Source organism: Callorhinus ursinus, unplaced genomic scaffold (genome assembly GCF_003265705.2).
Source record: "Callorhinus ursinus isolate GAN/ISIS: 27379988/994484 unplaced genomic scaffold, GSC_fseal_2.0 scaffold38, whole genome shotgun sequence".
In the NCBI taxonomy this organism is placed as follows: domain Eukaryota; kingdom Metazoa; phylum Chordata; class Mammalia; order Carnivora; family Otariidae; genus Callorhinus; species Callorhinus ursinus.
Genome location: NW_027397100.1, coordinates 2,199,423 through 2,226,565, shown reverse-complemented (window position 1 = coordinate 2,226,565; position 27,143 = coordinate 2,199,423). Strand labels below are relative to the sequence as shown.

The 27,143-nt window shown below is 43.9% G+C and overlaps 1 protein-coding gene and 1 long non-coding RNA gene across 3 annotated transcripts in view; one reads left to right on the top strand and one right to left on the bottom strand.

The window, feature by feature from the left end:
• The window catches only part of LOC112827069 (antileukoproteinase-like), a 381,146-nt gene that overhangs the window by 329,283 nt on the left and 24,720 nt on the right, over positions 1-27,143 (bottom strand). The gene's annotated exons all lie outside the window — the stretch shown is intronic.
• Positions 4,912-6,077, top strand: LOC141370545 (uncharacterized). Of its 2 annotated transcripts, XR_012374659.1 has the most exons (4): positions 4,912-5,060; positions 5,203-5,361; positions 5,701-5,744; positions 5,949-6,077. It is a non-coding gene; the product is annotated as an uncharacterized lncRNA (long non-coding RNA). The 2 variants fall into 2 exon arrangements; XR_012374660.1 differs by lacking the exon at positions 5,701-5,744.

The following is a 27,143-nucleotide window of genomic DNA, read 5'->3' as shown; positions in this document are numbered from 1 at the left end:
TAATTCTGTTACATTTTCTATGTTTTCAAGTAATTTTGCTTTGAATTGCAAAACACTGTAAAATTCCCCTCTTTTAGTCTTTGAGCATATTATTTTTCCATTCTTATATGAAATTTTATACATGTTAATATTTTCCAAACCTTTTCTTGATTTTTCCAGGAGGAGCTTTTCCTTCCCCTATCAAGATACCATACCAAGGATTTATTCACCAATCATACCATTTTTCTGCTTTTGAAAGCACTGATTGCTTCTTCCATTTTTATCAATACATTCCTTTTTAATTTTGAAATGCCTTTTCCCCCCAAATTTCACTGAATTCTATTCTTATATGAGTATCATTATCTTGTGCTATTTTTGGCTTGCAATTGTCTGGTTGTGTTTTTGCAAATCTTCACCCCCTAGTTTTATCTGTACCTTCTGCACACAGGATTAGACAAAGGTTTTGTTCTTTCATCCACAAGTAGGGTTAATACTGTCAGATCTTTTCTTCTACTAGTCAGCTTGGAATAGAGTGGTTTCTGGTATTTTTTTTGAGGCAATGGTGGGAAGGAGTGCATAGGTAATTAAGGCACAGTAGGCACTGTAGGCAATTATAGTTCAGGAACATTTCACCTTAATCTGCTCAGGTCTCTGCCTGAGGGAAATATTGCCCCTCAGCTTTTGATATTACCATGCTTGGGGCACACACATAACCTTGGTAGGAGCTCAGAATGGCTCAGTGAAACCATGTAGCTCACATGCCTTATGTCTGACAACTTAGTAATTTTTAATCTATGTTCTTTACATAAAAACTTGGTTGGTCTTTCCCTTTTCTCTTACATATGGCATTCCCTGCAGGTAGATCAGGATTTTAGTATAGAGTGATTGGAAATATGTTTTCAAGCTATCCTTCCTCCAGAACCACCCTCCATGGTGTTCTGAATGCATATAAGGTCACTACTGGGATGCTCCTGTGGTCCTGTGGTCTGCCCACAAGCCAATTTTCATGGGTTAAAGTAAAGGAATGCTCTTTAGACTATTCAGGACGTTCTCACATTTGCAGGAAATTGTACTTCTCTAGATAAGTTGGAAATATTCTCTTTGCATCTTCTGTCAATATATTAACAAATTCATTGATGATGGCAAATATTCCTCACAGACTATTGGGGCTGTAGCTGTTTACTATTGTTTGTTAAAAAATTAATTTTGTTGTTCAGGTAGATTTACTGAAAAGACCCCAATAAGGAAACCAACACTCTTACTTCTTTATCCAACACTCATTCCCATCACCATGAAAACATGTTAAATTCCTCCCACCCTTTGAAAATATCTCTGGAGCTCACCTTGCCCACAGGTATGGCCCAGACTCCCACTCCATTGCAAATTCAGACTTCTTGAAAACACTACTTCTGTTCTCTATTCCCCAACTGACAACTCAACATAGCAACTATTAATTAATCTTCTGTAATTAAAGTTAGTAGCAGCAGCTGAAGACAGTAAAGCTTTGGGCACATGTCAGTCTTTTTTTTTTTTTTTTAAAGATTTTATTTATTTATTTGAGAGAGGGAGGGGGAGAGAGAGAAGAGTGGGGGGAAGGGCAGAGGGAGAGAGAGAAGCAGGCTCCTTGCTGATTAGGGAGCCTGACTCAGGGCTTGATCCCAGGATCCTGGGATCATGACCTGAGCCGAAGGCAGACACTTAACCGGCTGAGCCACCCAGGTGCCCCCACATGTCAGTTTTTATCATGATGAACCTCACAGCCAGTTTTGTAATTGGTGCACACTGTTTGCTTCTTGAAACCTTTACTTGGCTTCCATGAAGTTGCATTGTCTTCAGTGTCTTTCTACCTCTATGACTATTCCTTCTCAGGTAAAATAGAATGTTAACTCAAGCCCATTTTGAAACAAGAAGTACAGAGTTATATTTGTGATGGAGTATTTAAATGAGGGCATCACGGAAGAATTAGTTTTATAACCTGAAGTAAGTCTCTTCTCTCTGTACTGAATTTCTTCGATAAATAACGAAGGCTTAGCGTGATGACTTTTGAGTATTGATAAAGATTTGCTGGAGCTTTAGGGGAAAACAAAGGCCTCTGACATTGTGTCTCTGTGCAGTTCCTGGGGACTCTGACAGTGTCCCCTATTGAGCCGGACTGCAGAAGTTGGCGTTTATCGATAAGCTAAGAAAGGATAGTGCCTTTTGTGACTTCAGCCGACCCTGGTACAGAGTCAAGGAAGGCATATGTGAGAAACTCAATTCAGCTCTAGCCAAGGCTTTCCTGGCAAGATGAAGTCCAATATCTTTGTCCTTTCTCTGCTCCTCATTTTTGAGGAGCAAGTAGCTGTGATGGGCCTCAGTGGTGAGTGTAGGAGGTGGGCTTGGGGAAAAGCTGTCAAGCAGAATGACTTTTAAGGGTTTTCTGGGTGCTATTTGGGCACATATTCTTCTTCCTGATGGGAACTAATTCTTCTGCAACCCAAGCCACAGCCCTTTGTGGAACATGATGAGTTGGTGGGGAGCAGATGGGGAGGGGTGAGAGGTGGAAGGGAACTTTGGAGATTATTGAGCCCAAACACTCTTATTATCAGTCACCAGATGGATCATACAGATTTCCAAACAGAGAACAAGGTCCACACTCTTCTGGATAAAAAGGCAGACACCAGACTGGCTCCAAAGGCAGTTACAATATCCTAACTTTAAAGCAAGTATATGACAATGATCATAATCAGACACATCCTATCCTAATCAAGATCAAGGATGTGGCCTATATACCGTGACATGCCAGGCTAATATCAAGGTAGAGAACCACTCTATCATCTACAACAAGGCAGACACCAAGATAGATCCCAAGACAGCGACTATATTCAACCCAAACAGCAAGTACAAGACATCAATCGTAATCAGCCCTGAAATCCTAATCAAGATGAAGGATGGGGCCAATATGTAAATAGAGCAACAGGCCTGTCCGCAGAGCATGTACCTAGCACTAGGCCTAGACACACCCCCACACGTGTGTGTGGCCTTCCCCACTTGTTCTTTTTATGTTTTTTGGTCAGCCTCTCACTAGCTCCAATTGGTCTCACTGTCTGAAGATGCCATACTGTCAAAAAACTGACCCAGGGAGAGGACTGACCACAAACAGCAAGCTCTGAGTTGGGTGAAATAAAACAGGCTCTTTTTATGAAGTTGCCAGACAGGTCAAATAGGGACCCTTTTTTTGGTGATGGAGCTTTCGAGTAGCATCAAATGCACTCTGTACTTCAATGAGTGCCATGCTGCTGGTTTTCACCCCCCCCACAGTGCAAGCCTGCTGGCCTCCGGGCTACCTCCCAGCCAGGAAGAAAGGGATGCAAGTGGGGCAAGTCAGATTGCCGGGAAGCTCTCCCTTCTTGCCCAGATGCAGTTGTTCCTCTTGGATAAACACTTCATGGATTGTTGCACGCCTTTGGTAAGTTGCAAAGTTCTGAAAAGGTTGATTTTGACAACATTTGTTCATACTCTAACGGCTTTTATGGAGGAGCAGCTCTTATTCCACCATTCTGAAAATGCTTACTTCTGCAGTAGGGATTTTATAGAGGCTTGCTATCAAAGTAACTAAGTGAACTTCTAATCCTGTACCATTGTATTCTTTTATCATTAATGGATAAATAATTTTTTATATATTCTACTGCTGATGTGGAGATGATCATATGATTTTCCCCTTATTTCTTAGTAAGGACTATTCCACTGGCTGACTTTCGAATGTTAAACCAACCATCTAACGGTTGAAATAAGTCCCCACTTGTTCATGATGCATCACCATTTTTACATATGACAAAATTCACTAGCTAATATTGTGCTTAGGATTTCTGCCTTACGTTTATAGGAAGACTGGCATATAGCTTCCCTTGCATGTCATATCTTTGTCATATTTTAGTAGCATAAAACTGCAGTGAATATCAAGGTTCTTTGAAAATAGAAAGGTCGCGAGTGGGCGTGTGGGACTGCAAACAAAAATCTTGAGAATAAAAGTGCAGACACTTGAAGTTACTGCCCTGTTAAACCCATTGGAAAGGATTTTTTTTTTCTTCTAAATTTGGACTGAACTTCACAGAGAACAGGCCAAGCTAGAGCTAGAAAGGAAGATGCCCAGTGGAAAAACGCCAGGAGGTAGCTACAACACGGCGCTGGAAAGAAAGGAACAGGTGGACAGAGCTGCTGCTGCAGGGACTGACCCTTTTCAGCAGCTCTCTGCCTCCCACAGCTGGTACCCATTCTCCTGTGAGCATCCATATATCTGTTTGGATGGGTAGGTTCTTTGCCACCAGGCAAGCAGGAACAACGCACCCTTGTATGGGAGGGCAGGGGGAGCTAGCAGGGTCTTGGGGCCTGGGTTTCACGTTCCAAAGTGACCTCCAGTTAGACCTGATCAGCAAATGAAGTGTTCACAAAGTTGTGGAGGCACAGAGACAGGAGTTAAGGTAGAAAACATTCACAGAACTTCGAGTTCTGTCTCCGGCGCGCAACGCATTGATATTCTCCCTAAATCTAGATACGATCTTGCTAATAGCTCGTTTTCTGGCCTTGTCTTTGTGCCTGTGTCTGTTTCAAAGTAAGCTCTTCAAATGTACGCATTTCTGAAATCCGCTGCTCTAAAGTGATCTGGAGACACAGTGAGAAGAGTGGAGTGTGTCAGACCCAAGGAGCGCCCCGGGAAAGCCGGTTCCCTCCTACCGCCTCCAAATCCACACCGTAAAGCACCGAGTAGTAAGGGCTAGGCCAGCCCTGACCCTCCCTGAAAAAGAGGGGTCACTGCCAGGCCTCTCTTGGGGGGGTGGCGGGAAGGCTGCTATTTCCAGGTCCGAGGGAGGCACCTGTGACCTTGGACCAACGCCCCCCCCCCGGGAACCACAGCGCCCCCTGACGGCGGGCCCCCCGCCAGAGGCGATATAAGCCAAGAATCACCCCGCACGTTGCGCACACACCCGGCGGCGCCATGAAGCTGCTCGGCCCGTCGGCACTCACCGCGATCCACCTGCTCCTCCTCCTCCTCCTCCTGGGCCTCCACACGGCGCAGCCCGGGCGGCAGGGGCAGCGGAAGGGTGCGTGTCCCCGGGCGCGGCGGGCCGGCGCGTGGCTGGGGTGGGGGAACCTTCCTCGGAGCGGTCCCGGGGGCCTGCTGGCCGCGCTGCCTGGCCACGACGCTCCGGCGCCCCCAGCTCACCCTGTGGCGTTTCTCCTCAGTTGTAAAGAAACCTGGGTATTGCCCCGAGTTTTCACTTGGCTGCCCTTTCGTCCTCTTACCTCTGTGCGGGCGCGACAGAGGTTGCAAGGGGGACAAGAAGTGTTGCTTCTACAACTGCAGGCAGCAGTGTATGGAGCCGTGGCTCAGCCTGGAATGAGGTGAGAGCCCCTCTCCCCCCCTGCTGCCCTGGGCTGTGTCCCGGGAATGTTCCAGAAGAACAAGGTGTCCCGGCGGCAGGCCAGAACTGGCAGTGCTCTTAGAAATCTGTGACATCAGAGCTTTACCACCGGGGTCTGCCTTGAAATGTGGTTCGCCGGTCGGGCCGTAGCGAGGGAGGCCCAAGACCCCTTCCTCAAAAAGGCACGGTTCCGTTTCCTGGGCATCCCTCCTTTCTTCTGAGTGACCGGGCCCTTCGGACAAGGTTATTGGCAAGCCCCTCAACCGTTATTGAAGTTTTATTATGACGATTTTCAACTGCCATTGTTTTTTTCTTACAGCTTGTAATAATGAGTCACTTTCGTCTCCACATTCAAACTGTGAAGTAAGGGATTATAAGATTCTAATTCCTTAGGATGGCTTTCCTAGAATTCCCTGTCCCCTGTCCCTGATTCCTGGGCAGTGCATCCGCGTGCTCCCGGGAGGAGAGCACCCAGCAGGATGCAGACTAAGGGGGTCTTGGGACCCAGTGTATGTCCCTCTCACGTTTGCACCTTCCCACATCTCTGATTCCCTCGTCTCTTCCCAGGTAGAAACCCCTTCTCAATCAGATCTGAGAAGACCCATCGGACAGGCTCAGACTTGGATGACTGATCCCCAGTTCCCCCGTGCTCTCTCGTCACCGCCCACGGTTCCTTTTGTCAAGAGTTTAATGCTTATTAACATGAAAACAACACAAAGAAATAAAGTTATATATTTAAAACTACATGAAAATCTAAGACTGTTGGATATCCACCCACCCCCGTTTCTCTGTCTTCAGCCTTTTGGGGGGATCCTTTAGAGTTTGAGGTTACTGTTTCACATTTAATTTTGGTTGGTTGTTGCACTTCTCTTTTTCTGATTTGTGTCTCTCTTTCAATGTCTCCTGACCCTCAGATTTTCTGTTGCTCAGATTCCAGGGGCCTTTTTGAGTCCTATCTTCTGTGTGTGAATCCTATGAAAGGTGCACACGGTACCTGGAGATGGAGGAAGAAGCCTTTTTGCTACATTGTCTCTGGTACTGCTGCTTGCAGCCTTTCTTCTTGTTGGATTAGAAGATCTAGAGCCAGGTCTGGAATTTAGGGCTGGACATGGAGCGGGTCATGCCTTAGTTCTAAGCTACTTTAGGGTCTAAAATCTAGGCCCATCATCAATCAGGAAAAGGAAAGGCTGTGACCCAGGTTAGCGACCTTGAATCTTAGTTTGGGCATTTAGCCCCTGATCTACCTAATAATGAAGTGTTACTTAGCCTTGCGTTTTCTCACCTTCTGCTATGTGATTCAGTCTTGAATAGGGGTCACACAAGGATTTCAGGTCTGGGAGAGTGGTTTTCAAAAAAATTTATTTTTTCTTGACACATATATCTGAAACAAATTTCTGGGAAGCGACTATTGCCTAGAAGGTTTTAAGTTGACATCGAATATTTTTCATCATAGTTCACATGGCCGTAAGTGCTGAACTTTTAGGTATACGCTGAATATAGTCATTTAAACAAAATGGGGACCTCACTCTTTTTAACGTTTCTAGTGGAATCTAATTACCATCTTCATTCGATAGTGATATGTATCAGAAAAAAACATGTTCTCTCTCTTCCAAAACTTCTTCCTCCCTACTTTCTTTTCCTTCGCTGCCTGAATAATTCAAGCCCAAACAAATAGATGCATGTGTTCTTTGGAGCCTCTGAAAAGCAGATGTCAAGACGAGACTGGATCAAGAGTTTATTGGGGGAAATGTCTGAGAGACAAGGAGACCCATCAGGCCACGAGGCAGGCTGCCTGCTGTGGAGGAGGGGGGCAGGTTGGAGGAAGTCTCAGAAGACAGGGCGATATAAAAAGTGTCAACCATGCTGACAGGTAGCACCTGAATGAACATCACCTACCACGGGAGTCCCCTGTCTCTGAGTAGTAGGTCAGAGACGGCAGGGCTCCTGGCTAGCTTGGGGGTGACCTCCTCTTCCTTTCGTAAGGCAGGAGTTCAATCAAGTCCTTCCATTGGGCATGGCAGGAAAGAGAACTCAGACAAACACTGGGCAGGTTCTTTGTGAGGAGTCCGTCTGAGAGGGTGTCTGGATGACCTGAAATCATCCCTTGACTAAACAGCTCTGTCGGCCATATTCCCTCTGTCTCTCTGTTGTCCTTCACCCCGCTCTCATGCTCTACATCTCCTTGCGCCCTGACTCCTCACCTCGTTCCCTCTAGATAGCTGTCTGGATTTATTTGAAGTTCTGACTCGTTTTAATTTTTATTACTGTATCTTTCTCTCTCTCTCTCTCTCTCTGTCTGTCCGTCTGTCTGTCTGCCTGTCCTTCTATCTCTAACACTCAGTTTTCATCATAATGTTCCCAGAGGTTTGTCTTTATTTTCCCCCTCCGTTTCTGTCAGTCCTTGTTCTGCACGTCTATCTTTCCCTAGGCCAGGAACACCTGAACGTGAACCCTATGCATTCCCTCCTGAGCCAGGGACTCTTATTGCCCACCTATCAGGCTGTCCCTGGCACTCTCCCCTCGCCCATGCCTGGGTCCTGACTGCCCCCCTCACCCCCCGCCACCTTCTGGGGACTTCCTTCACTTCCTCAGAAGATGCTCTCTTGTGCATTTGTCACATGCACTCCTTCCTTGTCCATGTTGTCTCTCTTCAGAGGAAGAGAAAGCTAGAGCCTGCTCCCCTATAACCCCCCAACTGGCTCCGGGTTGGTCAGCCCTCAGGTTCGTGCCGGGATGACCAGCCATGCTCAGTGAAGAAGCAATGCTTATTGAATAAGATGCAGGAATCCTACAAATGTTCCGAACCTGGGGGAGAAGGTCCTATCTACAAGGAAGGGGCAAAGGCTGAGACAGAGGACAGAGAGTCTTGGGGTGCTACAGGGATCCCTCTGAATCTGGTTGGGGACCAGGCCTAACTAGGCCCCTGACGCTGCCAACTTTGTAAATCTTACTGGTGGCTGCTGACTGAGGTTCAGCTACCAGTCAGTCCACCAGGGGGCCCACTGGCTTAAAGGAATCAGGCCTTCCTTTATGAGACGCACGGGACAGGGGAGAGGGGTTGGCTTCTATGGAGCTGGGCAGGCCTGGGGTCCTGGACAGCAGGAGGGTCTTGAGCCCTGGACCTGCTCTCTCCAGTTCAGGTGAAGCCTGGGAAGTCTTCAGTGGTGAAAGGCACGTGTAGGATGCTCAGCCCTCGAAACTTTTGCAAAAAGGGTGCTCTGGGCTGACACAGCCTAAAGTGGGACAAGGGCAAGAGCAGGAAGCTGTGCGTGGTCCCGGAGGAAGGTAAGATGAACAAGGCTCAGATATAGGACCCCCTGGATGGACATCCCCCTCCCCCACTGTGGCCTAAATCCACTGACCCTCTGCACTCCTTGGCCTAGAGAGTCTCCCGTGCCAGGGCTTCTGTGCCTGATCTCTCTGAGCTGCGCCCTGGGAGGGAGAAGCTGGGAGAAGCATAAAGGAGCAGCCCTGCTGCTGGGCTCAGGAGACCTCAGTTTGGATGGCAGCTTTGCCTCGGCCTTGCTTATTGCCTTAGGCGGTGGCAGTACCTGCCTGAGACTCAGCGACACTCACTTTCTTCACTATTAAAATGGGCGTAATCACGTCCTTCAAGGCACCAGTGGTGCAGGCCAGGGAATTGGTCTGCTGTAAAGCACTTGTACATGGAGGGCTGTTGCTACGGTTATTCCCCAGGTTGAATGGATTCTAGCCTGATACCAAGGGTCAAACCCAATAGGACCACCAGAATACAAAGAACGACTTGGATTAGTCCAATGGCCACATTTTACAGATGGGAAAAGTAAGGCCCTGATGCAGTAGAAAAAGTCAGGATTTGAACTCGGGGTCCTGACCTCTGAGCAGTGCTCATTTAACTCTGCCGCCACCATTCTCCCTCTCTGCCTGGCCTAAGGCGATGCTGGGGACCGGTGGCTGGGGGTGTCTGTGGACCTGGAGGCCATCTGGCTGGTTCTAGTGCTATGGCTCTGACCTGCTTTTCTCTCCTAAGAGAGACTAAACCCTCGTGTATGTGGTCTCTGAATTCTCTTTCCCCATTAAGCCCGAAAACTTCCAAAGCTCCCCGATGAAGACATGCTTTTATCACCAGGACCTTCTTTGAGTTCAGATTTGGCCTGATTGATCTGTGTATCCCTAGCAACCAGTATAGGACTTGCATAGACACTCTGGAAATGCCTATTGATTAGAAAATGAATAAGTGAACGTGCTTCTTCTTCATGTCCAGTTTCATTGGTCTGGTAGCTGGGTGGAGGAAGTGAGTGACAAGACATCTACGTGTGTGGCCTCTCTGCAAAAGCATGTGGAGTGTAAAGAATAAGGGGCAGAGGGCTTGAAATAAAGTTGACCAAGGAGGTGAAAGATCCTACACTGCAAACTTCAAGACACTGATGGGAGAGATTGAAGAAGACACAAATAAATATTAAGATATCCTGTGTTCATGGGTTAGAAGAGTTAATACTGTTAAAATGTCCATACTCCCCAAGGCCATCTACAGATTCAATGCAACGTCTATCAAAATGCCAATGGCATTTTTCACAGAGATGGAAAAAACAATCCTAAGATTCCTATGGAAGCACAAAAGACCCCAAAGTATCAAAGAATCTTGAAAAAGAACAAAGCTAGGAGCATCACCCCTCCTGATTTCAGACTTTTCTGCAAAGCCATACGGATAAAAAGAACATAATGCTAGGGCGCCTCGCTGGCTCAGTTGGTGGAATGTGCAACTCTTTATCTCAAGGCCATGAATTCGAGCCCCACACTGAGCACAGAAAAAAACAGCATGTTACTGACATGAAGGCGGACACATGAACCAATGGAATGACAGCCCAGAAATGGATGTTTGCATATATGGTTGACTGATGTTTAACAGGGCAACCAAGAATACTCAGTGGGGAGAGGATAATCTTTTCAATAAATGGTGTTGGGAAAACTGAATATCCAGAGGCAAAAGAATGAAATTGGACTCTGATCTGCACCACTCACAAAAATTAGCTTGCAATGGACCTTAAACATAAGACCTGAAACAAAAAATACTGGAACAAAATACAGGGGAAAAGTTTCTCAACATTGGTCTTGGCAATGATTTTTTGAATACAACACCAACAGCATGAAAGCAAAAATCAACAAGTGGGACTACATCAAACGAAAACACTTCTGCACAGCAGAATCAATAATCAACAAAATGCAAAAGCAACCTATAGGATGGGAGAAAATATTTGTAAACCATATATCTGATAAGGGCATTAATATTCAAAATATATAAAGAATTCCTATAAGTCAATAGCAGAAAAAAGAATCCAGACAACTTGAATAGACATTTTTCCAAAGAAGATATAGAAATGGCCAACAGGGGGGCACCTGGGTGGCTCAGTCGGTTGAGCTGCTGCCTTCGGCTCAGGTCATAATCCCGGGGTCCTGGGACCGAGCCCCGCATCGGGCTCCCTGCTCCATGGGAAGCCTGTTTCTCCCTCTCCCTCTGCCTGCTTCTCCCTCTGCTTGTGCTCTCTCTGTCAAATAAATAAATAAAATATTAAAAAAAGAAAAGAAAAGAAATGGCCAACAGGTACATGAAAAGGTACTCAACATCACTAATCATCATGGAAATGCAAATCAAAGGCACAATCAGATACCACCTCACGCCTGATAGAATGGCTATCGTCAAAAAAACAAGAGATAACAAATGCTGGCAAGATGCAGAGCAGAGGGATCCCTTGTGCTCTGTTGGTGGGAACGTAAATTGGTGCAGCCCACTATGGAGCACAGTATGAGGGGTCCTAAAAGAATTGAAAATAGAACTACCACATGATCCAGCAATCTCATGTCTGGATATATATCCAAAGGAGATTGGATCACTATCTCCAAAAGATATCAGCATTCCCAAATTCACTACAGCATTATTCACTGCAGCCAAGACAGGGAAACAACCCAAGTGTCCACTGAAAGATGAACGGATGAAGAAAATGTGGTACATATATGCAATGGAATATTATTCAGCCATCAAAAGAGAAGGAAATCTTGCCATTTGTGATAACATGGATGGACCTTGAGGGCATCATGCTAACTGGAATAAGCTAGAGAGAGAAAAACAAATACTGTCCACTCTCACTTATGTATGGAATCTGAAAACATCCAAACTCATGGAAACAGAGATTAGAATGGTGGTTGCCAGGGCTGAGGGGTGGGGGAAATGGGAGCTAGCCAAAGAGTACAAACTTTCAGCCATAAGATAACTAAGTTTGGAGATAAAAGATGACTTAACTTCCAGAGATCACTATATAGCATGGTGACTGTAGTTCACAAAACTATCATATACGTGAAAGTTGCTACGAGAGTAGAGCTTTACTGTTCTCACTATAACGATGACAACAAAATGGTAACTATTTGAAATAAAGGATTTTTTTTAAAGATTTTATTTATTTATTTGAGAGAGAGAGAATGAGAGATAGAGAGCACGAGAGGGAAGAGGGTCAGAGGGAGAAGCAGACTCCCTGCCGAGCAGGGAGCCCGATGCAGGACTCGATCCCAGGACTCCAGGACCATGACCTGAGCCGAAGGCAGTCGTCCCACCAGCTGAGCCACCCAGGCGCCCAGTTGGTTAGGATGTGTTAGGATGTGTTAACTAATGCTATTGTGGGAAACATTTTCCAACATATACATGTGTCCAATCATCACATTGTACACCTTAAACTTACACAACATTACATGTCAATCATATCTCAATAAAGCTGGGGGTGAAAAATCAAAATTATATAAAAGGCTATAGTTATAGCAGGTTTTTTCCCATCGCTATGCCCTTTAGCCTACTTCCACCCAACCCTTATAGGTAACAATTTTATTTATTTATTTATTTAAATTTTATTGTTATGTTAATCACCATACGTACATCATTAGTTCTTGATGTAGTGTTCCGTGATTCATTGTTTGTGCATAACACCCAGTGCTCCACGCAGAACGTGCCCTCCTTAATACCCATCACCGGGCTAACCCATCCCCCCACCCCCCTCCCCTCTAGAACCCTCAGTTTGTTTTTCAGAGTCCATTGTCTCTCATGGTTCGTCTCCCCCTCCAATTTCCCCCCTTCATTCTTCCCCTCCTGCTATCTTCTTTTTTTTTCAATTTTATTTATTTTTTATTTATCCTTCTTACATTTTCATTATGTATATATATTCTTATTTGCATTTGTTTCTTATGTGAGGGATAGCTTACTACCTACATACCAGTATAACTGACAATTACTTCATCTCAGCTCATAGTGACCTTCACTCGGTTTTTAAAAAATGATGTTATAATATTATATTGTGTGGATATGTCATAAGTTTATTTATCTCATTTCCTTGTTTTGCATTAATAAGCAAGCTTTTGCTATTACAAATGTCACGAATTATGTTAGCATGATTGTTGACATATGTCCTCAGGGTAGATTCCTAGAATGTGATTGATGACAGGATAGACACATAATTCAGTTAAACCCTGCTAAATTCCCATCCCCAGGGATAGCACTATTTGGGGTTCCTACCAGCTATGTCTGAGAAAGACTGTTTCTTCACAGCTGTGCCAATGGAGTTAGTTGTTAAACTTCTAGATTTTTGCCAGTCTGGTAGAAAATGGTATCAGAGTACAATTTCACTGTATAGTTTTCTTTTTCTTTTTAAACCTTTTATTTATTTATTTGAGAGAGAGAGAATGAGAGAGAGAGCACATGAGAGGGGGGAGGGTCAGAGGGAGAAGCAGACTCCCCACTGAGCAGGGAGCCCGATGTGGGTACTCGATCCCGGGACTCCAGGATCATGCCTTGAGCTGAAAGGCGGTCACTTAACCAACTGAGCCCACCCAGGCACCCCCAATGTATAGTTTTTTTAAATGAGAGGCTGATTATTTATTTTTTCCTTATTTCAGGAGCCATTTTAATTTCTCCCTATGAATTTTCTATTCCTGCATTTCAATCACATTCCTCTTGGGTTTTTGATAGTTATCTTCTTTATTTTAAAAAGCTCTTTATATATGAGGGAGATCAGCTGTTTTTCTATGATATTAGCTGAGAATAGTTTCCCCAATTTTTCCTGTCTTTTGATTTTGACTATAATTTCTTTTCTTTTTTTACCACGCATTAAAAAATTATTATGGCTTTCTTTTTTTTTTTTTTTTAGTATATGTGCTGCCAAAGCGAGCACTATTATGGCTTTCTTAATAACATGTGTTACAAAGTATATATTTCTCCAGTGACTGGAAATGCCACATTTATCATACATGATATTTCCATGTGTAACTAATGTTATTCTTGAACTTTCTATTTTATTCCTTTAATTTGCCTATTCATATACCATTCACATACTCTGCTTTAACTCTAGAGGCACCATAGTATCTTTTAAAATACAGTAAGGCTAGTCCTTTCTGATGCTTTGCTTTTTCAGGGATTTCCTAGCTATTCTTGCTCATTTGCTTTTCATATGAAGATTAGAATCAACTCTTCTAAGCCCTGGGGGAGAAAAAAACCTTACTGGTACTTTTATTGTGGTCATATTAAATAAACTTGAAGAAATTTGACATTTTTATTATGTTGCAACCATTCCATCCAAAGACAAGGGATGTCTTCCAATTTAAGTATACTTTTGAGGACTTCAGAAATGTTTTTAAATTTTGGTAATTCCTTACGGCGTGTATTTCTACTGTTTAAATTTTTTTTGTTGTTTTGTAAATAAAATGTTCCCTCATGTTAAATCTCCTAACTTCTTTACATGTAAGAAGAACAATGACTTTTGAATGTTAATACAAAATTCTCTCTATGTTAGGTGTAGCATGGAGTCTTTTGGCTTTGATAGATACACTATCATGTCATCTGCAATGATAATCTTAATTATTTATTTCTAATTTGTATGTGTCTAATTTTTAAAATCCTGTACAATAACACTGACTACCTCTTCCAATATAATATGAAGTAGTAGAGAAGTTAGTGGATATCATTCTTCTTAACCTTAATGGAAAAAAGGCTTTGTGTTTCTCTGTGAAAAAGGTATTGGTCAATTTTTTAGTTTATCAAATGTGAATACATTAAAAGAAAATAATAAATGAGAGTGAGTTAACTTTTTGGAAGGTCTTTTCAGCATCTATGAGAATGAATCCTATCATTTTTTTTCCTCTTTAAATATATATACGTTAGGGCACCTGGGTGGCTCAGTTGGTTAAGCGACTGCCTTCGGCTCAGGTCATGATCCCGGAGTCCCGGGATCGAGTCCCGCATCGGGCTCCCTGCTCAGCAGGGAGTCTGCTTCTCCCTCTGACCCTCCCCCCCCTCATGCTCTCTCTCTCTATCTCATTCTCTCTCTCAAATAAATAAATAAAATCTTAAAATATATATATATATGTTATATGAAGGATTTCCTAATGTTTAGCCGTCTTGGATTCCTCAAGGGAGAAAAAAAAACCCCTCATTTGTTCATGATGCCTTCCTTTTTAAATATGCTATTGTATTCTGTTTACTCATATTTTATTTTGGATTTTTGAATTGGTATTAATTAGTGAAATTGCTGTGTAACTTTCTCTTTTTATGTAACTTTTGCCAGGCTTGGGTGGGTCAATTTTATACTTCATAAAAAGACCTGGGAAAATTATTTTTTCGACACTTTGGAATAGTTTAAGTGACATTGGATTTAAAGTGTCATGTCTTTGAAGGCTTGTGAGCAGCTCCCGTGGAACCAGAGAGGGTAGTTTTGCAATGGTCTCTATTTCTTCTTGAGAAATCTTTTTCTCATTTTCACATGAGAAAATCATTTCTCATTCTCTCTCAGATTTCACCTTCTATCTCTATTGGGGGAAAATTGAGACATGGCACTTTCCTAGGAAATTACTTATTTCACCCCAAATTTTATATCTATTTGCATAATTCTGTACAAATAAGTGTCTAGTGATTTTAGAAATTTCCCCTGTTGGAGAACTGTTTCCCTTTGCTCTGTCCTTCCTATGTTGTGTATTTGTGCTTTCTGGCTTTTATTGATTAGATTAGCTAGCCATTTGTTTATTTTAATGCATCTTTTTCTGAAGACACCATTTTATTTATTAGTTCAACTCTACTTTTGGGGTTCTTGTTATTTTCTGCTTTTATCTTCATTAATTTTTTTTATTTGTTTTGCTTTGGTTTACTTTTGTGTTTCTTTTGTGCTTTTTGAGCTATGTATTTAATTTATTTTCACCCTTTCAACTTTTTTTTTCTATTTGTATTTAAAACTATGGATTTTCCTCTGATTACTGCTTAACTCAAACCATTTAGAGTCTCGTATGTAGCATTTCATTATCAGTAATTTTTTAGAAATTCTGCAATTCTAGTTTTTATTTCCTCTTTGGCCTAATAGTTGTTTTACAGAGAGTTTCTAAATTTCTGGGAAGAAAGACACTTAAAAAATTAGTATTAATCTCTCACCACATTGCATGGCTACTAGAGAATATCGTTTGTATTGTTTCTACTTTATGAGAACATATTGGGGGTTTCTTTGCGAGCTGGTATAAATGAGTACTTATTAATGTTCCACTACTTGAGAAACATCATAGTTTCTGTTACCAGTATCCAAAATTCGACGGTACATCCATAAGACTACTGTAGTAATTACGTTGTTTATTTCTTCCCAGATCTTCACTGTCTTGGTGGGCGGCATTTTACAGAGCTGTTGCAGAGTCACAGACTTAGCTAGAGCTGTTTTTCTTTAAGGGGAAGAAGAATGAAGTAATAAAGCAATTGATCTCAGGAAAAAACAAAAATTGTATGAAGAATGAAATGTCGGGCGCCTGGGCGGCTCAGTCAGTTAGGCGTCTGCCTTCGACTTGGGTCCTGATCCCGGGGTCCTGGGATGGAGCCCCGCGTCGGGCTCCCTGCTCCGCGGGAGGCCTGCTTCTCCTTCTCCCGCTCCCCCTGCTTGTGATCCCTCTCTCGCTGTGTCTCTGTCAAATAAATAAATACAATCTTAAAAAAAAAAGAATGGAATGCAATCATGGCATTCAACTCAACTCAGCAGTAGCAATTACACTGACTTGAAATAGTGTTTTCCTTGAATAGTGTTGTCCTTGAAAACTGTGATACATTTATTTTGGGAGGGTATAGAGATCTATAGAAGGGTGAGAATCCGTAACAGGAAGTAAGCAGGTAAGGTCTACACCTGAGGAAGTAGAAGCTGGCAGCATATACAGACAATTATAAAGTATAGAAGTAAATGTCACAAAAAATAGAAGAGTCGATGGCCATTACGTGTGGGGGACCAGAAAGGCAGTGGGGTAGAAGTTGGGGGCTGGCACACTCAAGAGGGAGGCCTAAATGCCCTGCTGGTGGTTTTGTTTTGTTTCGTTTTTATGTAGGCTCTACGCCCGGTGTGGAGCCCAACGTGGGGCTTGAACTCACAACCCTGAGATCAAGACCTGAGCTAGATCAAGAGTTGGACTCTTAACCGACTGAGCCACCCAGGTGCCCCACTGGTGTTTTTTTGTTTTTTTGTTTTTTTTAAGAAAAAAGTACTATTTTAATCTTCAAGCTGTGTACATGTATTGCCACGTTAATGAAAACAGATTAATTTGTGGTACTCTAGACAGTATAGTTCCCGTTTTGTAAAATAACACACAGGACAAAAGCTGGGGTAAACAGAATATTAGTATCGAGCATCTATTTGTAATGAAACAGTTGGGAAGTTTGTTCAACAACCCGCAGTGTTGCTGCTGGCACCTTTCACAGAGCATCCGCACTGAGGGTTATAGGGCTGGGGAGCTGGCTGAGCTCCCCCTCTGTCGGTCCACGTCCTCCCGCACCTCTTCCCCAGATGTTCATGCTTTCTGCTCCCCTCCCCACATTCCAGGGCCACTCCCCTGGGGATGGACTTCAGTTCTCATTTCGGCAGAGCACTGTGGCAGTGGCCAGGAGGGGATTCAGCATTGCCAAAACCTCTAACATGCAAACCAGGAAGAACCTGGCTGAGGAACACTTGCCGGGATGGGCATTAGGCTGTGAGGACAGGAGGAGATCTTGGGGTCCCAGCTGTCTCCCTCCAATGATCAGGAAGAATTTTGTTTACTTATTTTTAATTTAATTTAATTTAATTTAATTTTAATTCCAGTGTGGTTAACATAAAGTGTTAGGGGAAGAACTTTACCTATAAGACCCCCTGTTTTTTCCACTCTTTCCAAATCTCTCTGTGGCAATGGTCTCAGGTTTCTTTCCCGGAACCTCCATGTCCACTCAGATCTTGACCCGAGGGAAGAACTCTCTACTTGTCCTATGTCTGAGTAGGCATAAATGCCTTTTAAAAATAGCCTTTTTAAACAACATGATATAAAATGGCAATACCTGGATAAGGTCAGGTGGCTCCGGGGACAGCCACAAGTTGGTGACATAGTGTTGATGGGCCTAGGTGAGGAAGGGATTTTATCTAAGGCAAAGAGGGCGTGTGCTGGTCAGAGCAGAGAGAAACAGATCTGAAACAGGGCAGGGGCTGAATGGCCCAGAACACCTGCAGTGCAGACCCAATGGCCTGAGATCCAGAGTGCAGCCCAGCAACACCTGCTGGCGTGACATGTGCAGGACCCCTATGGTAATAAAAATAACACCCACTATTTACTGAAAGCTTTCTATGTCAGAACAACTCTACTGAGTGAGGAAGTTAAACCCCTCCTTTCAGACAAGAGGAGACTATGCCTCAGAAGGCTAAATGATTTTGCAGCATCACAGAGATGGTTAATTACAGAACTGGGATTTTCCAGAAGGTGGGCCAGCTTCATGCATGTGGGAGCCTGTACAGTCACACTGGAGTCATGTTCTGCTGCCACCATCTTGAAATCCTTAATGGTTTTTGAAAAGGGCCTTGTATTTTCACGTTGCACTGGGCCCCGCAAAATATGGAGCTGGCTCAGGTAGGTCTTCAATAATACTAGTTTCTGGGTTTTCCTTCTTCTCTCCAGACTGAACCTGGTGTATATGCCTTATGCCCAGAGGAGCTGCCCAAAGTCTGCTAGTTGATTATGGAAACTTTTTTTTTTTTAAGTTTTTATTTAAATTCCAGTTAGTTAATGTACAGTGTAATATTCGTTTTCGGTGTACATTAGAGTGATTCACTACTTCCATACATTGCTCGGTGCGCATCACAAGTGCGCTTCTTAATCCCCACCCCCTATTTCACCCATCCCCCCACCCACCTCCCCTCTGGTAACCATCAGTTTGTTCTCTATAGTTAAGAGTCTGTTTCTTCAAATAACGCAACATATTTTAAGAAAAAAGAAAAAGAAGAAGATAACAGGAGAGGAAGAAAAGGGGAGTATGTCAGAGGGGGAGACGAACCATGAGAGATGATGGACTCTGAAAAACAAACTGAGGGTTCTAGAGGGGAGGGGGGTAGGGGGATGGGTTAGCCTGGTGATGGGTATTGAGGAGGGCACGTTCTGCGTGGAGCACTGGGTGTTATGAACAAACAATGAATCATGGAACACTGCACCAAAAACTAATGATGTAATATATGGTGATTAACATAACAATAAAAAAATTTAAAAAAAAGAGTCTGTTTCTTCTTGATTTGCCTCTTTTTTTTTTTTTTTTTTTAAAGTAAGCTCTACACCCAATGTGGGGCTTGAACTCATGATCCTGAGATCAAGAGTTGCAGGCTCTACAGACAGAGCCAGACAGGTGCTCTGATTATGGAATTCACCCAGAGGCATTACTAATAGAAAATTGATCACTTTTGTATAGATATTTGAATTTCTTGAATCCCTCAACCCTGCCAGTATTCTTTGATTTTTATGTTATGTTAATCACCATACATTACATCATTAATTTTTGATATAGTGTTCCATGATTCATTGTTTCCTGCTGGTATTCTGTAGTTTGTGATTGCCTCTAGGAGGGGAAGATGAAATTAACTGTGGTCATGTCCAAGGAGACCTTTATTTTGCTTCTAGTGGTTTGTTATTTTTAAAATAAGTTTCTGATCTCAGAATTGCAAGTGAACCCCTTCTGCCCTCTTCTCTCTAAAATACTTAAAACATAGAGGACAAAAAAATCATAGGAAACAAACTGAGGGTTGCTGGAGGGGAGGTAGGTGGGGGGATGGGTGAAATAGGGGGTGGGGATTAAGGAGGGCATGTGATAGAATGAGCACTGGGTGTTACGTACAACTGATGAATCACTAAACTCTACCCTGAAACTAATCATACAGTATATGTTAGCTAACTTGAATTTAAATAAAAAAAAAAACCTGCTTCTGACTTACAGTATGACTATGAAGGATGACTGTATCTTTTTGGGCTCGGTTTTCTCATCTGTAAGGTGGACATAATCACTTTGATCAGGAAACATCCTACACAGGGCTTTGTAATCCATAAAGAGTGCTCCTCTGGGTCTTCGGGGACGTCCAGATTAAAGCCCATTAAAGGACCACTAGCCTTGGGGAACTTGCAAGGATCACTCAGCCAGTGTCGTGATTTTCCGAGTGGGAATACTGAGTCAGTAAGCCGCTAGGATTGCCACTGTATGCTCTTTCTTTCCTACCTCAAGTAGCCTTTGAACTTGATGGCCAGGGGTCCCCCTTGAAGTGGAGGATCTGGGGGTAAGGTGGCTGCACCATGGCGTGGAAGCTCAGACCTAACATTCTGTCTGTAGATAGATGGTGGCCAGCGTGGTGACACTGAGGATTCCCACTGTGAGGGGTCCAGGGTGTCCGTTCCCCACACCAGCCCAGAATATTGGGCATTCCAAGCTGAAGCCTGGGTTCTACCACAGATTCTTCTTCATGCCTGGTCCTTCGTGTACCCCTGGCACCCAGAAAAAGGCTGGGCATAGAAAATGAGTTTTGATTAGAGAATGAATAAAAGCACTTGCTTCTCTCTGCGTACCCCGTGTCTGTGATTCAGAGTCTGGCCTGGAGGCTGGGAGTCTCTGGGAGCAAAGAGACTCCCTCTCACAGCAAGAATCCTCATACCCCGGGGCATGTTTTCCCCCTAAGCTGTACACCTAGAATTCAAATTGCTTCTAGGTTTTTCCTTTTGGCAAGGCTAGGTTGTTCTTACAGAAAACATCGAGTAACTCTGCCAACCGAATGGGCCAATTTATACTGCTTCCAGTGGTATCTGAGTCTCTGCTTGCTGTAACTTAATCCATTAATACGTGGTCAGACTTTAAGTCCCTCTGTAGCTCTATAGCAGAACTGACGTACTTTCCTTGAGATTTGCAGACTGCTGGCCTTGAGGAGTGAAAGGCCAGACTTTCCCAGAAGATAAGGCCTGACTATATTTGAAAACAGCCCTCGCTGATGCCAGCAAGTCTGTTCAGGGTCACGGTGACGTACGACTAACAGCACAGGGAACCTGCTTCTCCTGCACGTAGCTCCCCCTTCCTTTTTTCCCTGCCTTCCTCTTTAAAACTCTCCAGCTGCCCTGGACTGGGAAGATGGTCTTTGAGACATTAGTCCACCACCTTCTCAGGTTGCCAACTTCCTAGATAAAGCAGCCTCTGCTTTCCCACCATCATTTTTCTCTCGAGTATCAATTTTCAAGTGGCGAGCAGCCGAACCTGAGTTGAGAACCAGTCCTCTGTCCGATAGTCCTCGTGACTGTTAGACACCACAGCTTCATTCTCTCACAGAGGAACCAGGTTGAAAAGGGCTGTTAAGGGCTTCAAATACCTCTATCCATATTTGCATCTATATCCATCTCAGATTGAAATTAAAAAAAATATCTATTGCCTTAAAAAGTAATGGTAATATATGGCCAGACTTCAAAATTTTTTATCAATTGCTGTATGAAAACTGATGTTCTCTTTCAGTTTGCACACATGATTATTTATGAGGCCAAATATATGTTTGAGCACTCAAATAATCATGGTATAATTAATATCCATGTACTTAGTGCTGCATTAGCAAGCAACTGCAAAGTCTAAAGGGCATAGCATTGTGCGAGTTTACTTCCACAGACTCAATGGATTTGTGGGGATGGTTGAGAGGGCATTCAAACCTTCTGTAAGTTTCAAAAGATCCATCTAGGAAGAGGCTCATAGGGAAAACCCCAGGAGGAAGGAATCAACTGTGAAGCTGATTTCTAGTGGGAGGAGATCTGACAACTACTGTCATCCATGAGATCACTGGTAGAGAGGGGTGTGGTTGATGTAACCCTCCCTTATTTTTACCCCATTTCTCAATCTCTATCTTCCAGCTCAATCCAGTAGGTTTCTGTCCTGACACCCACCACCAACTTGTCAGCCCCAACCCACCATCTCAAGTGGCCTGCCTCATGGTCGAGGGATCCTCCATTCCTCTTGGAGATTGCTGGCATATTTCAGAGAACCTTTTCCAAATATAAGAAAGAAACACTACAAATCTGGCCATGAATGCATGTCCCCAAGGACTACCATGAATTGGGAAAGCGGGATTGAAACTTGGCTAATGGCTCTTCCTGGCTTCCTTCATTAGTTCCTTCAGTGAATTATTCATTGTTTCATTCATTCAACATGTACCGTGTCGGGTTCCTGAACTAAACAGAGAGGTATTGTCTTTGCTCTGGCGAGGACCATTGCAGTCTACACGTGCCAGTTATTGAGCTAGGTGCTGGGCTTCCCTGGAAGCAAGACCCTGGGGCAATAATTTGAGGACAAGTAATTTATTTGGGAATTGACAAAGGAACACTATTCAGAGAATAGGTCTGTGAGACAGGGCAGAAGGAAACTGAAAAGGGTGCAGAACTGAGAATATTGCTGGTATGGGCAATTGGGGCTCAATACTGTTGGAAAACTCTGGAAGGTAGTATAGAACCTGCCCTGGAATTTCCCATCCAGGGTGAAAAAATGGGGTGTTTATCCTCCAGCTCCCATCTGTCACTGGTGGGGTTTTCTGCTCCCTGAGGCCTTTGGGCTCCCCTGACTTGGGCTGAAAGAAAATCCTCGGGCAGGGTAGCCCAGGCGCTTATATTAAATGCCACTGGCAGGTACTGTGATGGGGAGTGCCCTGAGATTAAGGACAGGGCACAGCCAGGGTCAGCTATAAAACCTGATGGTAAACCACAACCAAAACAATTTGGGCTGGAATCAAGCTTTACTATAAAGCTCCGTGTTTTAATCTACCCAGGCTTCTATAAGGAAACATCACAGACCGGGTGGCTTAGGCAACAGAAATTTATTTCGTACAGTTCTGGAGCCTGGGAAGTCCAAAATCATGGCACTGGCGTATTTGGTGTCCAGCAAGAGCCCTCTTCCTGGTTTCCAGATGGACACCTCCTTACTGTGTCCTCACATGGCAGAGAGAGAAAGAGAGAAAGATCATCTCTCTCATATCTCTTCTTATAACAGCACTAATCCCATTCATGAGGGCTTCACCCTCCTGACCTAAACATCTCTCAAAGGCCCCGCTTCCTAATACCACCACAATTGGGATTAGGGCTTCAACATATGGATTTTGAGGAAACGCAAACATTCGGCCCATAGCACTACGTAATGAAGGCATTGTGGTATTGGCCAAAGGACAGACACGTAGATCAGTGGGGAGTGCAAAAAGAGATTTATGCACATAGAGTCAATTGACTGTTGGCAAAAGTACAAAGAGAATTCACTGGAGAAAAGAAAACAAAAACAGTCTTTTCAGCAAATGATACCAGAACACTTGAACATCCAAACGTAAAAATATGAACCTTGATCCATACTTCACATCGTTTACAAAAACTAACTCAAAATCGTTCACAGACATAATTGCAAAAATTAGAACTATAGAAAAAAACATAAGGAAAAAAATCTTTGTGACTTTCTCAGATACAATACCAAAAACATGATAAAAAATGGTAAGTGGGATCTCATCAAAATTAAAAACTTCTGCTCTTTGAAAACCACTGTTAAGAAAATAAGGACAAGGGTGGTGCCTGGGTGGCTCAGTCGTTAAGCGTCTGCCTTTGGCCCAGGTCATGATCCCAGGGTCCTGGGATCGAGCCCCGCATCGGGCTCCCTGCTCCGCGGGAAGCCTGCTTCTCCCTCTCCCACTCCCCCTGCTTGTGTTCCCTCTCTCGCTGTGTCTCTGTCAAATAAATGAATAAAATCTTTAAAAAAATAATAAAATCCTTAAAAAAATAAATAAAAATAAAGTGAAAGCATTTAAGGGCACCTGGCTGGCTCAGTTGATGGTGCATGGGACTCTTGATCTCAGGGTCTTGAGTTCGAGCCCCACTTTGGGTGTAGAGATCACTTAAGTAAATAAATATTTAAAAAAAAATAAAGGGGCACGCCTGGGTGGCTCAGTCGTTGAGCATTTGCCTTCGGCTCGGGTCATGATCCCGGGGTCCTGGGATCGAGCCCCACATCGGGGTCCCTGCTCCGCGGGAAGCCTGCTTCTCCCTCTCCCGCTCCCCCTGCTCGTGTTCCCTCTCTCGCTGTGTCTCTCTCTGTCAAATAAATAAATAAAATCTTAAAAAAAAAAAAAGGAAATAAGGACAGGCCACCAATTGGGAAACACTATTGGCCAAATGCATCTCTGATAAAGTATTTGTATACAGAATATATAAAGAACTTCGAAATTCGATAACAAGAAAACGAACAACCCGATAAAAATGGGTAAAAAATTTGAACAGATACTTCACCAAAGAATGTATACAGATGGCAAATAAGCACAGGAAAATAATCATTTCATCATTAGTCTTTAAGGAAATATAAGGTAAAAGCTCAATGAAATACACTATGTATTTATTAGGATGGCCAAAAGCAACCAAACGACAAAACCACACACACACACAACGTCAATACCAAGTGCAATCACTGATGCAAAGCAATGAGAACTCTGGTGAGAATCCCCTGCTGGTGGAAATGCAAAATGGTACAGACACTCTGGACATCATTTGGCAGTTTATTAGAATTAACCTATGTTACCACACTACCTATTGATCCTACTTCGTGTTACTACCCAAGAGAAATGTCAATCACATGCACACAAAAACCTGTACATGAACACTTATAACTGTTTTATTCATAATCACGAAAAACTGGGAGCAACCCCCAAATCCTTCAACTAGGGAATGCATAAACAAACTGGGACATCTCTGCAGAGGCCCCTTTAGGCAAACAGGCTTGAGCAATGGAATCCAGACAGACCCATCAGGCGACCCACCTCAGAATACCCATAGGCCCTAACTGACCAATGGGCTACTTACAACTAGGCACGGTTACCAATAAAGGAAGATTCCATACATGGCCATACCTCCTCATATCCCCCTCCTTTAAAAGCAGCCCCCACCCACTAACCCGTGGCAGACAGCTTCTCCTCTGCTTGTCCCAGCCACTGCTCCTTTGTGGTATATTCAATAAACTTCTATCTCCTTTGTTCAGCGGTGGGTGAATTCTTTTGCCACCCTTGCCATTGGCTTCCACCTGATTATCACCCCACATTTGGGGGCCCCCATCCAATCGCAAGACACCCCATTTAGACACCACAATCTCCATCCAACGCGATATTGCTTAGCCATAGAAAGGAACAAACTCCTGGGAACACAGACATTCTGCTAAGCGTAAGAAGGCAGATTCAACAGGTTATGGCCTGTTCAATTCCACTCATATGAAACCCTCAAAAAGGCAAAATTATAGGGACAGAAAACACATCAGTTGTTGCCAGGAGCTGAAGGTGGATCACGGGATCAACTTCAAAGTGTGCGACGAGAATTTCAAGAGGGGAATGGAGCTGTTCTCTCTCTTGGTTGGGGTGGTGGTTATGGGGCTGCACGCCTTTGTGACAACTCAGAGCCACACACTAAATTGGGTGACTTTTACAGACAACATACACACAGTCTTTCCTATTTAGGACCTTATCTTCTCATGGAGAAGCATCTTCATAAACTGACACTGACAATCCTTGGTGATAATCATTAAGAGGGTGTTAAGTGCAGGGCAAGATGGGGAACAGAGGAGGGGCTCCCAACTCAGAGAGTCTTATGTCCAAAGGGACCCTATTGAAAGAAGAATAATGTTTAGTGCTTTACCTGGATGATTATACATCTTCATGGTAAGCTAAGTGAGATAATAGACTTTCTTTTTAAATATCTTTATTTTTATCAAAGTTATACATGCCGGTAGACTCAAGAGTCATATAATCTTGCAAAGCTTGTTGTGACAAACAGCATTTGCTTACTCCCACCCACCCCCAGAGGAAACCGGTTTTAGTCTAAATAAGACATTGTCACTTATCTCCCTGTCTCTAAGTAACATTCACGTTATGTTACACTTGACTTTGCAGTTTTAGATATAATCTACTGACTTCCCATTACTGAAGATGAGATTTTTGTCCACTGCCTTGCTCCCCACACCTCTAGTATACAGACTCACCCTTCCATCTCCTCCCTCCCATTAGTTATGTGATAGGTTTTCTTCAATTAATTTATTTATTTTAGAGAGAATGTGAGTGGGGGGAGGGGCAGAGGGAGAGGGAGAAGCAGACTCCTCACTGAGCATGGAGCCCAATGCAGGGCTCAATTCCAGGACCCTGAGACCATGACCTGAAATCAAGAGTCGGACACTCAACCTACTGAGCCACCCAGGCACCCCATTTTTTTAGAAGCCGTATTTATTTATTTTAAAGAGAGAGAGAGTTATGTGACAATTTGATGAGATCAGCACTGCTATTTACCTCACTATGACTATGTGGACACTCCTCATGGCTGAACTAGGTAATAAACCAAACTACTTTTCCTTTCTGGCACAACTTTTTCTTTGACATGAAAAATTGTCAGGTTTTATGTTTGCTTGGTTTTCTACATACATATCACTTTTCGATCACAAACTCTTCATTGGTTGCCAAAACCTCCTACCCATGTTCATATGCACCAAAATGTGCTATTAATTTCACCTTCCAGAAGGTGAATTTCCTGGAACCCTGTGACCCTTTCCAGTTTGGACTGGCCGCCCTGTGTTTCTGGCACTCCGCTGTCACTCTGGGACCTTCTGTCACCCCATCGTTGAGGCTTCCTTCTTTTCTCCCCTACATTCTGGCTTCTCTATCCCCTGCATTTTTTTCTTGGTTACACTTTAATGGGCTTCCTTTTGATATTTAGAAATGTTCCACGTGAACTTCTGGCCACGTAGCCAACGCTCAGTTGATGAGAACCTTCATTATAATTATGAAAGCACAGTGGGGGCAACTTGGGGTGTGGGAAAACCTTTTGAGCACCACAAACGGCACTCTTTGCTTACCTGGTTGACCAGCTGACTGCTGGGAAGTGTCCTATCAGTTCATCTCAGGGAAAGGGGCTCAAATGTGGCTTCCCATCCACTTCACTTCCCCCCTGCCCCGTCGCTCTGGGGCCCGTGTTCACTCTGTTCAATGCCCTTCCACCCCCTTTATCTCCGATCCTGCTCAGTAACCCAGGCAGGTAGGACTACCCCCACCTCACAGCCGGTCCCGAAGTGGTTTGGGTTGCTGTCCGCTCTTCACCCGTCATGTCACATGGGCTCCTAGGGAAACCCCCGTGGGATTGGCAGAGTGCCCGAGACTGTGGGTTTTACGTGGACACAAGTCCGGAGTGAGCAGGGGAAGGCGTCACCTGAAATCTGGGAAAGGGAATGACGCCGGGTAATCGGCAGCCAGTCCAGGAGTGTGGGAAGGTTGAGGCAAGTAGAAACGTTCATTTATAATGACCTCTGGTTCTGCCCTGCAGGCTCCCTTCCAGGCCCCTCCCCCACTCCCCCCCCCCCCCCCGCAAAGGCCCTTGGCAGGTGCTTCCAGAATGGCCTCCCAACCAGCCTGCTGACACCTCCCCCTCCAAGTTCCA